The following is a 15,321-nucleotide window of genomic DNA, read 5'->3' on the forward strand; positions in this document are numbered from 1 at the left end:
AGGATTTATTTATGCTGTTTATTGACCAAAACATTTGTCATCGTCATCATTGTTTAATGTCTGCTCCCCATGCTGGCATGGGTCGGACAGTTTGACATGGAGCTGGCTAGCAGGGAGCTATCCAGGCTCCAACTATCTGTTGTGGCATGGTTACTATGGCTTGATGCCCTTCTTAATGCCAGGCCATTTTACAGAATGTGCTGAGTGCTTTTTACATTCCACCGGCATGGGTGCATTTACGCAGCACCAGCATGGGTACATTAGCACAACATTGGCATGGGTGCTTTTTAAGTGGTACTGGCACCTGGAAGGACAAGCCTGTATGTGTGGAAGACAGTGGTTTTACTTAGCTTCACATATTTTATCAAGTACAACAAATCACCACATCTCCATGTCCCTTTTCATTTGTAAGTATTTATAAATCCCTTGGTCACATGTTATGTTTTATCAGCAAAAATATAAAACTTTAAAAAAATAAAATGGAATTGGGTAATTTGCTTATTGATCCCGTTTATGAAGATTCAGTCATATTGTGTCCAAATTTTATATTTTTTTTATAATAGAGAGAACATCTTCCTCAGATTCTAGCAATTATTCAATTGAATATAAATTTATTAACAATGACAGCATTAACAACTCTATTTGTCAAAGGTCGTTTACATATGGTTTCTAATGATTTTTCACTTTCTCAATAAGATGTTATATGCTTTTGTTTAGCCCAAAGTTAGCAACCCTGACTTAGCAGGCCTATGATCAAAGACGTTCCCTGTTACATTCACTTCTGTGAATAAAGTATTCCTTCTGTTACATCCTCTTCTGTGAATAAGCAAAGCACACATTAGATTATGTAGTCCTAGAAATCCCTTTAAAAAGGCAAAATGTTTATGACTATGTTTTTGATCATTAGGAAACTTGATCATGGTTCAGCTGCAGCCAAACAACAAATATTTACACATACGTACACACAGGAACTTGTGTTATAAGAAATGCACAAAGTGATTAAAGCAAGCACTTAAGTTCTGCCTTTACGACAAAATCTACAAGAGAATAACTGGCTTGAAATCAAACTACCAACAACTCAGTAAACAGAAGACTAAGAAAAGAGAGTGATTTCAAATCTGGAAACACTGCTCTGTACGCAACACATTTTCTTACAGTTTTAGAATTTGAATTGAAATGTTTGTACAACTTTAAACAACTCCCCTGTATATTTCAAAGTAATGAGGGTGGGTGGCTAAATGGTTAGGTTATTCAGCTTATGATCATAAGGTTGTGAGTTCGATATGTGGCAGCACATTGTGTCCTCGAGCAAAACACTTTATAACATATTGCTCCAGTTTATTCAGCTGGCAAAAATTAGTAGTACCTGTAATTCAAAGGGCCAGCCTTGTCATATTCTGTGTCATGCTGAGTCTCCCTGAGAATAGTTGTAAGGGTACATGTGTCTGTGGAGTGCTCAGCCACTTGCACATTAATTTTATGATCAGATCAACTGGAACACACGTCGTCATAAACGATGGAGTTCCAGTTCATTTCCCATAGTAAACACCCAAAAGTCTTTCAAAAGATATTTGTTGTCAAGATCAGATATATTCTTGCATTTTCTTTAATTTTTTACACGTTTCAGTTATTGGACGGTGGCCATGCTGGAGTACCAGTTTGAAGGGTTTACTTGAACAAATTTCACCCACACCCAGCACTTATGTCTAAAAGCCTGGTACTTATTTTATTGGATCTCTTTGTTGAACTGCTAAGTTATGAAGACATAAACAAACTGACACCATTTGTTAAGTAGTGGTGCAGAGAGACATAAACACAGAGACATAGCCGTAGACATATATCGTGGTGTGGTTAGAAGTTTCCACCCCAACCACATGGTTTTAAGGTCAGTCACACTGCCTGGCCTCTTATGCAAGTATATGGAAGCTGAAAAAAGCAGGTCATATATATATATATACAAATGGAACACAACCTAGATACCGTAACAAACAGTGGAATAGACTACAAAGGATTAGTGACAAAACAAACAAAAAGACCACGTGGTACAATACCGACAAGTTCCAGGGAGTAATGTTTGTGGACGTCACGCCACACGGAGAACTGGCCCGCAGATTTCGAAAAATCCTCAAAAGTACCAAGTTGAGGATAAATGTTATAGAAAAACCAGGGAGATCAATTAGATCAATAATATGTAAAGCATATCCCTTCAGAAGAACAAGGTGTGTTTAGGAGAGTTGCCTTGTGTGCAAAAATAGTCCTGGTGCCAACTGCAAAGCCAGAAATGTAGTCTACAAAATAAGCTGTATGGATGGTGAGTGTAAAAACAGAAACACGACATACATAGGTGAAACGGCAAGGAGTTTGGCTGAGCGTGTAAACGTACATTGGAGGGACTATAATAATCAAAAACAAACCTCGGTGCTCTACCAGCATGCCAAAGAACAACATGGTGGTGTACTGGACAGAATTAGCATAGAAATCCTGTCTAGACACCCCTGTGATGCATCGTTGCGACAAATACAGGAGTCGGTCCTCATAACTGAAACGCAACCAATTTTAAACACCAAATACACGTAGATGAGGGCCTTACAATTGCCCATGGTTGCATGTGTTGTTCACACATATGATGCGGAATATGAACGTAAATAAATTAATTAAAAAGTCTCTATCTGATCTGATATAAACGAAATTGTTACAAACACACATATGGACGCACATACTTACATATAAGCACGAACACATAAGTGCGTGCACACATATGAGCGTGCACACATACAAGCTTTCACACACTCACATGCTCATACCAAACAGTTTCGAAACAACGCCAAAACAATGCCAAAACAACGCCAGATCATACATTCAAAATAAATGGAAGTGGAGAGACAAGTTACTGAAGAGATTGCAAGAGTGCAATGAAATAATTTAACAAAAAACTATATAAATTAATAAAGGACTGAACCAGTGCGTGTGTTTATTACCGGCATAATGCCTCTCCCAAGGTTTAATTGTATATATATATATGTATATATATTAAATATCTCTAAAGGAGACTACAGCAGCAGTACTGAGTGTTAATAGTTATTGCCAAGCTAACATGGCAGTCCAGAAAAATAGGATGAATGCTGCCATTGATTAGCTCCAAGAGGCCAATACCTATAGCTGTGATACACAGACTTGTGTCAATTACAACCTTCGAACAGGGGAGGTCATCAGCTTCCCCATGCTGGTTCAGGCATCCACAGACTAGTTTCAGGGTATTTGCCCTTTATCAATGTGCAAATTGCTCTTTATCAAAAGTAGTTGAACCAAGCAGGTATCACTGTTGACTGTCTGTTCGAAGGTTTATATATATTCAGTGGAACACATCCACTGGATTTCAAAAATAGAAATATTATTTCTAAATCTCTCTAAATGAGATTACAGCAGCAATACTGGGTATTAATAGTTATCGCCAAGCTAACAGACAGTCAACAGTGACACCTGCTGGGTTCGACTACTCCATATAGATTTCCAACATACAGGATACTCCGTTATAATTTTTGTAGCAAATTTTTGTCAGTACTACAGACTTATCACATTGCTTCTTTTTGTTATTATTTTGCTATTATTGTAGGGGAAAAATATCTAAATCCTGCTATAATTTAGAGTAGCAGAATGAAATAATGGAGTCAATAAAGAGGAATACAGCTACTTTCATTTCTACCCTTATCACATTCAACAGACCCAATGCAGCAAGTAGTCTACATCCCCTTAGAATTAAAACCATTGGGAATTGACTGTTAAGTTCTTGTTGTTGGTGATAAATTAATGTCAGATACTCTTCCTTACTCCTATTTCATCATGACCATAAAATCAGTCATACCTATATAAAAGAATATGTCTCAGAAGATGCGAATTAGATAATGATATAAAAATGAGGTGATAACTTGAAAGAGGAGGGACAGGGTGGCTTAACATATTATGATTATCAACTAAAAGGGCCTAAAATGGGAAGCAAAGATTATATTGGGATCTAAGCATGTGAATTAGGAATACAGGGGAAAAAATGTGTATCTAAAGCTAGCAAGGTTTATCTATTAAAATATTAAGATTTAGAAAAGGATTTAAGGCTCCAATAAGAGAAGAGGGATAGATAAAACAATCTGAGCCATAAGAGTGGGGTACTTCTATATAGAAAGAAACCTCATAATGCTTATTTCTAGCATGATAAAACTATTCAACAATGAATCTATAATAAAATTCAGATATCATCCAAGTAGGGGTATGCATTTTCTTCTGAATTGAAACCAAATATTTAGGGCTAAAAAATAAGATAATTATTTCTATAGCAGGTACACTTGTTTAAAAACCTTGGAAAATATATATTTTGAAAAATTACCAACATTTTGAAAAAATCTGAATTGATATAAGGTATAAAAATACCATATATATATGTATGCATAAAAATATCATATATCATATATATATATATGTATATATACATAAATGAAGTATATTGTGTAATTATAAAATATAGATATAAATAAATAAATATAAATACCATATTGTATTATATTATATCATGATTACTATAGAGAGAAATTACAAGCTCCTTCACAATCTATAGAAATTACACCAGTATCTATGAGAATGTATAGATATGCAAAATACAATAATATAATATGAGATAAAAGAATAAATAAAATAAGGTAAAGCAGATTAAAAGGGGAAAATATTTGTATAAAATTTCAATAAGGGATTTATAAAATGGAAAAAAAGGAAGAAAGAAACAAAGATAAAAATTTTACATTTCAAATGCCATAAAATATGTACTGAATATAAAAAGAGACATAAAAAATAAAAAATAAGGATAAGTCAAGGTATTCATAACAAAAGCTAATTAAAAATAATTAAAAAATAAACAAAGTAAGATACCATTGGAAATGGTTTTATAAGACATTTGTAAGACATATTCTTACAGGCACAGATGTGTGTAGAATCATAACAGTTCCTAGCAGGTATTTATTATACTTAAGGAAGGTGTAGGATCTGGCAATCCATCGTAAATATACTTATGGCTGATAGGGAAGAAAGTCTTAGAACCAAAGGAGAAGTAATGTAATCTAAGTATTGGAGGAATGCAGATTAAATAGGTAAGGATTATAAGAGGGCAATATTACATAAAATTCCATACAATAGAGGATATGTAATCTAAGTATAGTAGGAATGCAAATTAAGCAGGTAGGGTTTATAAGAAGACAATATTACATAAGATTCCATACAATATAGGGTATGATATTAATGATATGACACACCAGATAACTTATGTCACCAAATTATAGTATGATATGTATAATATTATTTGTTTTTTTTTTCTGTAGTTTCAGCTCAGAGCTGCGGCCATGCTGATACACCACCGTCAGTATAAACACTGATACTGCCAGATATAATTCAGGTGTTAGTGACAAAACACATGATAATACTACAATGGACTTGAGTGTTACTATAAATGATAGAAGTAATACAACTACTACTACTACTACTACTACTAATAATAATAATAATAATAATAATAATAATAATAGCAATAATATTCCCACCTGCAATTACAGGGTAGAATCTCAGTGCCCATTATTAGGTTACTGTTTAGCCAAAAATGTTGTTTGTAAATATACAGTGAATGACTGAAACTAGTAACTTTATTTACATTGGGTACTCAATTAATATGAAGAAGTGCCTTAATAACCATCTTTCATCATTTAGACTTAGACATAAAGCTAACAATACATATTATCTAGTAAAATCTGGAAACTTAAGGAAAACATTAGTAAATTTAGCCTTAAATGGGACATAGTACAGGGAGCTCAGCCATATAAAGATAGCCAATATGGATACAAACTAAGTTGTACAGAAATTTACAAAATTTTTAAGTATAAAGATAATAATAACATAATAATATATTAGACCTTGGGGTATCTTGTGTGCATAGAATCACCCATACCTTCAAATATTTTAGAAACAAATAATATTATACCTATCATACTATAATTTGGTGACATAAGTTATCTGGCGCATCATATCTTTAATATCATACCCTCTATTGTAAGGAATTTTATGTAATATTGTCTTCTTATAAACCCTACCTGCTTAATTTGCATTCCTACTATACTTAGATTACATATCCTCTATTGTATGGAATTTTATGTAATATTGCCCTCTTATAATCCTTACCTATTTAATTAGCATTCTTCCAATACTTAGATTACATTACTTCTCCTTTAGTTCTAAGACTTTCTTCCCTATCAGCCATGATAAGTATATTTACGATGGATTACCAGATCCTACACCTTCCTTAAGTATAATAAATACTTGCTAAGAACTGTTATGATTCTACACACATCTGTGCCTGTATTAATGTATCTTACAAATGTCTTATAAAACCATTTCCAATGGTATCTTTATCTTATTTTGTCTATTTAATAACTATTTTTTAATTAGCTTTTATTATGAATACCTTGACTTATCCTTATTTTTTATCTCTCTTTTTATATCCGGTACGTATTTTATGGCATTCGAAATGTAAAATTTTTCTTTGTTTCTTTTTTCCATTTTTTTTATCATTTTATAAATCCCTTATTGAAATTTAACACAAATATTTTTCCCTTTTATTCTGCTTTACATTATTTTATTTATTCTTTTATCTCATATTATATTATGGTATTTTGTTTATCTATATACCTTCATATATACTGGTGTAACTTCTATAGATTGTGAATGAGTTTGTAACTTCTCTCTATAGTAATCATGATATAATATAATACAATATGGTATTTATATTTATTTATTTATATCTATATTTTATAATTACACCATATACTTCATTTATATATATATATATATATATATATATATATATATATAGCAAATGAAAGACAGAAGATGGAATGTACAAGAATTTATTATTAATCGCGACAATTGTTTCAGCACATCTAGCATTGAGTCCTCTTGGGTGGGACCCTCAACAACTGATTCAGGAGCATCCAGTGGTGCAGATGTATCTCATCAGGTGATGAATAAATACAACTCATTAAAATGGCTGTTCTGTAATGTAACTTTCCGTTTTGTAGAGAGAAAAGCAGCCAGACGGAAGAAATATCTTCATTTATATAGAAGATCAAAAATAAAATCACAGATGGCAAAAAGATAAACGAACATGAATTCCAGCAAGGAAAATATTAAAAAAACCGTTAACTGGTATGGATGTATAAATGTCCTCGGGCAAGCTGCATGGCACGAGCCCACTCACACATACAAGCATTTGCAAAAGTGTGAGCATATGCACTTATGATGTTTGATGCACTCATGATCACAAAGCGAGTTATTTATCAACTTGGTATTTATAAGAATGGGGAGGTTAAAGTAAACTTAAGTCATCCATACCTTAAAGTAAATTAAATTATGTTAATGGTTACTTAAAATTCATTCTCACTGCATTGTGTAAAAGTACATTTATGTGTGTGTAGGCATTTCGAGGGTCATTCAGAAATTCTATTAATTATCTTCTTGTTGGAACTTTAGGTGTTTTTGCTCAATAAACACACACAACGCCCGGTCTGGGAATCGAAACTGCGATCCTCTGACCACGATTCCACTGCCCAAACCACTGGGCCATTGCGCCTCCACCAATATGATCTTTGTTTCCCATTTTAGGCCCTTTTAGTTGATAATCATAATATGTTAAGCCACCCCTGTCCCTCCTCTTTCAGGTTATCACCTCATCTTTATATCATTATCTAACTAGCATCTTCTGAGACATACTCCTTTATGACTGATTTTATGGTCATAATGAAATAGGAGTAAGGAAGAGTATCTGACGTTAATTTAACACCAACAGCAAGGACTTTACTGTCAATTCCCAATGATTTTAATTCTAAGGGGATGTAGACTACTTGCTGCATTGGGTCTGATGAATGTGATAAGGATAGAAATGAAAGAAGCTATATCACCCTTCCACTTTATTGACCCCATTATTTCATTTGTCACTCTAAATTATAGCAGGATTTAGGTATTTTTTCCCTACAATAATAGCAAAATAATAGCAAAAAGAAGCAATGTATTTAGTCTGTAGTACTGACAAAAATTTGCTACAAAAATTATAACGGAGTATCCTGTATGTTGGAAATTTACATGGTCGTATGCATCCATTTCAAATTGATGTAATGTTTGCATTGATCAATTAAATGGATCCTCTTGAAATGGCCATAATGCACTGATACCTGAACATCCTTATTATTTATTTGCTTTATTTATATATATATATATTCTTTTACTCTTTTACTTGTTTCAGTCATTTAACTGTGGCCATGCTGGAGCACCGCCTTTAGTCGAGCAAATCGACCCCAGGACTTATTCTATCGGTCTCTTTTGTCGAACCGCTAAGTTATGGGGACGTGAACACACCAGCATCGGTTGTCAAGCGATGTTAGAGGGGACAAATACAGACACACAAACATATACACCCACATACATATGTACATATATATATATATATACACACACACACACACACACACACACATATATATATATATATACACACACACACACATGCACGCGTGCACACACACACACACACACACACACATACATTTATGTATGTAAATATATTTATATATACAATGAGCTTCATTCAGTTTCCATCTACCAAATCCACTCACAAAGCTTTGATCAGCCTGCAACTATTGTCATTGGGAAGCAAACTTCTTACCACACTGCCTCACCTGCACCTATTATGGGATGTTTATCAGAGAAAAAAATGCAAATTTTAGGTCTTTGTTTATTTATCACATGGCCAACTCACTGCCATCATTTGAATGTGCCACAGGAATGCGACACTGAAATGTGCCACTAAAATGTGTCACTGACATATGCCACTGAAATGTGCACATCACTGAGCCTGCTTAATAGGAAATAGTTGCATGTAGTGACTGAGTAAAGCCATAGACCATGTACTCCAAAAACATACAAATTTGAAGATCTACTTGTAATTGAAAAATGTATCCATTTATTTTTAAAATAGCAGTGTGTGAATTAAGGAGTATTTGGCTGCTATATCTTGCAGGTAGAGTGACTATGTAGAGATTCCTTTTGTTAACTGCAAATATGTTACATACTTACAGAATATAGTGTTCTTGTGTAGGTACATGTTTAACAGAACATCCAACAATTCACTGTTATAAATTTCTAGATTTTGTATTTGAGTAAACTGCTTGAGGTAGTATTCGTTTATATTTCTGTCTTTTGATATTAATTCTTGTTGTTGATTCACTAGTTTGTAATAAATTCAATTCCTAGCAATAGAATTCAGCAAGATCTTCACCACTATAAATGAAAGTAGATTGGAAATTATAATAAATTCTAGAAACTCCTTTCTCTTTCATAGTAATTCTACATGGATAAAGAAGATTGGCGATGAACTTTTAATACATAGATAGATTGTCTGTGTGCATGTGTGCATGTTTGTGTGTTTGCGTGTGTGTTTATGTGCGTGCGTAACCTTTCTACAGATCTAGTTAGATTTGTAAATGCTACCAAGGCTAATTGAATTTCTCAGTACTAAATTGTATATCTTCTATCAGGATTAGTAACTATTTACCATTACACCAGCCTAAAATGAAGTAATATGTGTATTGCAGTAACTGTGTTGTGTGGTTTAAACCACATATCAACTGTACCTGTTTATAGTGTTTATTTTACAGACAAGAAGTATAAAATTTGGTTATAATCAGTGGTTTCATCAATGGTTTGATTGGTTATAATCAGCAACTTCATGGATGGTTTCACAATTAATGGCATATCCAATAAAAGCAATCACAGTCCAACATTTATTATTTGATATCTTGAGCAATTAGCCATGACTTCTGATGGAGCGATCACAATTTCGCAGCTCATACGATTGAAAGTAAATGCATCGCTTACTATCAATATATCAAACTTCTGAAAATTAAATTGAAATATGAATCATTAATCTTTAATTGATTTTTATACATGTTCTGCTGATGTTCAACACCTTTTAATCTTCACACATATTTTACACATGTTATGGTGATGTTCTACAAATTTTAATGTGATGTTATTTTTGTTCTTTTTCTTTATGAGAAGCCTCATTTAGCAATGATAATGATTATATTCTGATAATTTGTATACCCTGTACTTTAGTCTACTCTGAGATCATACAGTACTCAAGCAACAGCTATGGTGAGGATACAGTATATCATTAGTTGTTCTATAACTCCTCAAGCCAGTCCAGAATGATCAGACTTGTGATCAGAAATGTTCCAGTCATGACCAACCCCTTCTTTTTTTTTTTAGGCATATTGTAGCTCAGACGACATCATCCAAAGCTGCTTCAGCAGTACATATTCTAAAGTTGGAAAGAAACAGAAGTACAGCAACAAAATTTACTTTGAAGAGGCAAACCCAGTTTTTTCAGGAAGATGTTCAAAGCATTTTCATTGCCTAACAAATATTTTAGTGGGTACACTTGTATCCCCATGCACCCTCTGTTCCCAAGCCTATGGTGTAAGTAAAACGTAATGGTTACATTCTTGAGTCATGCCAACTCATAAGGGTTCGTTTCCATGATATATAAATTCCCCACCTGGACAGGACACAGGTCTGTTGCAGGAATTACTCATTTTTGCCAGCTGAGTGGACTGAAGCAATGTGAAATGAATTGTTTTGCTCAAGAACACAACACATCACCTGGTCCAGGAATTGGAACCACAGTCTTATGATCATAAATCCAACACCCTAACCACTAAGCCATGCACCTCCACTAAGCCTATGGTGTGGCCCCTGTGCAAAGACTACAAACAAATATGAGAAGCCTTCCATATTTTTCTAACTAATACGTACAAGTATGGCTGTATAATTAAGAAGCTTGCTATGCAACCACATGATTTCAGATTCAGGATTCAGTCCCACTGTGTGGTACTTTGGACAAGTGTCTCAAGTATCTTCTACTGAAGTCCAGGACCAACCAATAACCTGTAAGTAAATTTGGTAGACAGAAATTGTACAGAAGGGGTGCTGTCTGTGAACACACACACACACACAGATATATATATATAGTTGAAATGTATAGAAAAACAAAAGACGAAGACAGGTGTAGGAACAAGTAAGTTTATTAGTTTGATGCTCAGGAAAAATGAAAAAGTCTTTTACAGTTTGAGCCTATGCTCTACAACAGAAAGGAATAAGAGGAAATAAACAGAGAGAATGTAAAAAAAAAAAAACATGTAGAGTTCAGCAACTATATATACATATCATAAATGGACCCATTTATGACATATATATAATCATAAATGACAGAGAAATAGTTTGATGTAAGTTTATTTAACAATAAGAAAATTCTAATATCATGACAAATTCTTTTATTTCTTTTACTTGTTTCAGTCATTTGACTGTGGCCATGCTGGAGCACTGCCTTGAAGGATTTTAGCCAAAATCGACCCCAGGACTCATTTTTGAAATCTAGTACTTATTCTATAGGTCTCTTTTGCTGAACTGCTAAGTTACAGTGACACAAACACACTAACACAGGACACACATAGATATATACATACATACATACATACATACATACATACATACATACATACATACATACATATATATATATATATATATATATATGTATATATATATATATATATAAAATAATATAATATATGAAATATATTATAATATATGTGGCCTGTTAATAATTTAAACCTAAGGGCAAATACGATGAGCTTCTTTCAGTTTCCATCTATCAAATCCACTCACAAGGCTTTGGTTGGTTTGAAGCGATAGTAGAAGACACTTGCCCAAGATGTCATGCAGTGAGACTGAACCTGAAACTATGTGGCTAGGAAGAAACGTTCTTACCATACACCCACACCTGCGGTCGAGGTCTCAAAGCGACAAAAATATTTTGACACAAATTAAATCTAAATGTTGAAGTGAATCTAACGGTTTTTGTGTGTTTCTTAAATGGCTTATAAACACCTTCCATGCTGCAATTGTTTTTAATTCAGCACACGATCTCAGATCAGGTGACTTGCTATGCAAGTACATCTCCGAAATTTATTATTCTTATACAAGAATATTGTTGACTGTGACTTTGAAGTTTCGGCCAGCTAAGCCATCATCCGATGATAGCTTAGCTGGCTGAAACTTTGAAGTGTGTATGTGTGTGCATGTGTGTGTGTGGGTGGGTATATGTGTGTGTGTGTGCATGTGTGTGTGTGTGTGTGTGTGTGTGTGTGTGTGTGTGTGTATCTTTGTGTTTTTGTTTGGCTCCTACCCCATACTTGACATTCAGTGTTGGTTTGTTCATGTCCATGTAACTCAGTGGTTTGCAAAAAGTCATCAATAGAATAAATACTAAACTTACAAGAGAAAAAAAGTACTGGGGTTGATTCATCTGATTAAACCATTTAGAGAGGTATCAGAGTATGGCTGCTATCCAATGACCGAAATGAGTAAAAGATAAAAGATGTACTTTTTTTTTAAGATGGTAAAGTGTGATTTGATAGAGATTTGGCTGCTATTTCTTGGAGGTTGAGTGAGGAAGTAATTGCTTTGAAATGAATGTGACTTGGGTTCAATTTTAGAAGATGTGAGTCACTCCAGACAGAAGCTGAGGTACCAAACTGATTCCTCAAGATGAATACTCAAATAATTTTTAACTTCTGCTATGGTCTGAGACTTATGAACCCAAGTCTTCGTGTTGGTTGAGTATTGATATATCAATCATTCCAAACCTTTTGTGTAGTTAAAAGAATTAGAAAGTTTGTAAAAGAGTTTGGTAAATTGAGTGGCTGAGAAGAATGAAGAATCTAACATTTGGAGTGGTTCCTTTTCTTTGTATGAGAATGAGGAAGAGAGGCACAGAGAAAGGGGGAGGAGAGGGAGAGAGGGGAAAGAGGGAAAGAGAAAGAGAGAAAATGGGAGGGAGGTGGGGAGAGATTGGCCTTATCAATTTGGCTGAATATTAGTAAACAAAGAAGTTGAGGCAAAGGATGTGTGTGAGTTGGGGTGATGGAGAGGGATATGGAAGTGATATAAGGGATTGAGAAGTCAGGAGCACTGAAATGGATGAAAGTGTGGGAGAGAGGAAGTAGGGCTGGGGAGGGAAGGAAGAAGTCAATGGTTGAAATTGGGTAGAAATAAGAGATAATGTCCAAGTTAAGAGTGGAAGGAGAAACAGAAAGTGAAAGTAGAGGAAGACAAAAGATGATGCACTCAGCCAGAGGACATTTCCAAAATATCAAAATAAAAAAAAAGGATTCATGGAAAAAATATTCAATAGAGAGGGTGATATGTGGAGAGAATGGGAAGAAGGCCAGAGAGAGAGGTGTTGCAAATGGAGTGTGAGAGGAATGAAAATGTAAGAAGTTAAGAATGGGAGAGGGAAACTAAAGAGAGCTGAATTGTTAAACAAAGCTGATGAGAATCTCAAGGGAAGACAAAGGAAGGGTTGAAAAGGATAGTAGTGGGTGGGGGAAAGAAGTAAAGAAATATGGAGCAAAACTGTTCCTAGAAAATAAAGGCAGCTGAAGAAAATTGTAAAGAATGATTGAATATAGACCAGCAGTATATAGACTTTGTATATAAATGGCATCCTTGATGGGCTCTCACACACGTACACACTGTGGTACAAACTTAAATGCAAACACAAGAATCTTTTCTAACTCTTATCTTTTACTTGTTTCGGTCATTGGACTGTGGCCATGCTGGGGCATCCCTTTGAAGGATTTAGTCAAACAAATCACCCCTAGTACTTATTATTTTTTTTAAATGTGGTACTTATTCTATCAATCTCTTTTGCCAAACTACTAAATTATGGGGGACAGAAAGAAACCAGCCCCAGTTTCCAGATGGTAGAGTGGGGGAACAAACACACAGACATTGACACACACACACACACACACATACATACACACACATACACACACACACATAGTGTAAACAGAGTTAGCGGTTAGAATAACCAACTAAGGGATAAAATATCCGAATATACTATCAGTATCCATTACCCGTGTTATCCCCAGGAATTGGTATGTAGGTACACCATGCAGGTAGAATGCAGGTAACAACTGGGTAAACAAGAGTTTATCAGGAACCAATGCAAATAATCAGAAAATGGAGAAAACCTCAGATTAACAGACACATTGATTGGACCACATTTATAGCTAATAGGTGACGTAACATATCCTACGGCCGTTTCCGATCTGTTGCCAAAATGCTGTCTATAAATAAATGCGAGAATAAAGTTTTCCATCTTCAGAGGGCATTCAAATTAAGGCACGGAGCTTCATGGATGTAAGATATGTTATGTCACCTATTTGTTATGTCATGCTTGGTATTAAAAAATAATCTATAAATGTGGTCCAATTGATGTGTTTGTTAATCAGAGGTTTTCTCCATTTTCTGATTATTTGCATTAGTTTTATATATATATGTACATATGTTACATATGTATGAATGTATGTATGTATGTATGCCTGCATATATACATAAATATATATATATATAAATATATATATATATTCAATAAAATCGCCATTGGCTTCAACCACAGCCTCCAGACAACCTTGGAATCTCCTGCACTCTTCTGGACAGTCTCCTTGTTTAAGTTGGTGAATGCTGCCATAATCCTTGCCTTCAGTTCATCTTTGGTGTTACAAGGAGTTTTGTTGGTTTCTCACTCAACTACACCCCACACATAATAATCAAGAGGGTTGCAGTCTGAAGAGTTAGGTGGCCAGATTTATGGGTGATGTTGTCACAGAAATTGTTGACAGCCATGACTGAGTTCTCTTGCTTGTGTGGCATGGTGCAAAGTCCTGTTGCCAGACATAGGGTCTTCCAGCAGCCATCCTCTTGACCCAGGGTAGCACTACCTCCTTCAAGCACTTGATGTAGGCCTCTGTATTGAGTCTGATGCCATGTGGGAAGATGAATGGAGGCATAATGTCTCCATCACTAGTGATCACTCTAAACACCATGATGTTGACTGGATGTTTGATTTTTATCACTCTTGATACTTGTCCTCAGACTGGCACCTAAATGCCAAGCAGTACAGCATGTCGTTATCAAATTTCTGGTGAAGTGAATTGTGTCATGGTACTGTATCTCTCACAGACAGGGCTCAACTAACCCTACTATACTGTGTAGTCAACAAAATCAAAAATAAATAATGCACATGTGCAAAATTAAAAGTATAAAATGGTGACAATTTACCCATTGCACCTTGTATATGTATGTGTGCGTGTGTTTAAATATATATATATA

This window comes from Octopus bimaculoides, chromosome 10 (assembly GCF_046866305.1).
Source record: "Octopus bimaculoides isolate indiv1 chromosome 10, ASM4686630v1, whole genome shotgun sequence".
Classification (NCBI taxonomy): Eukaryota; Metazoa; Mollusca; class Cephalopoda; order Octopoda; family Octopodidae; genus Octopus; species Octopus bimaculoides.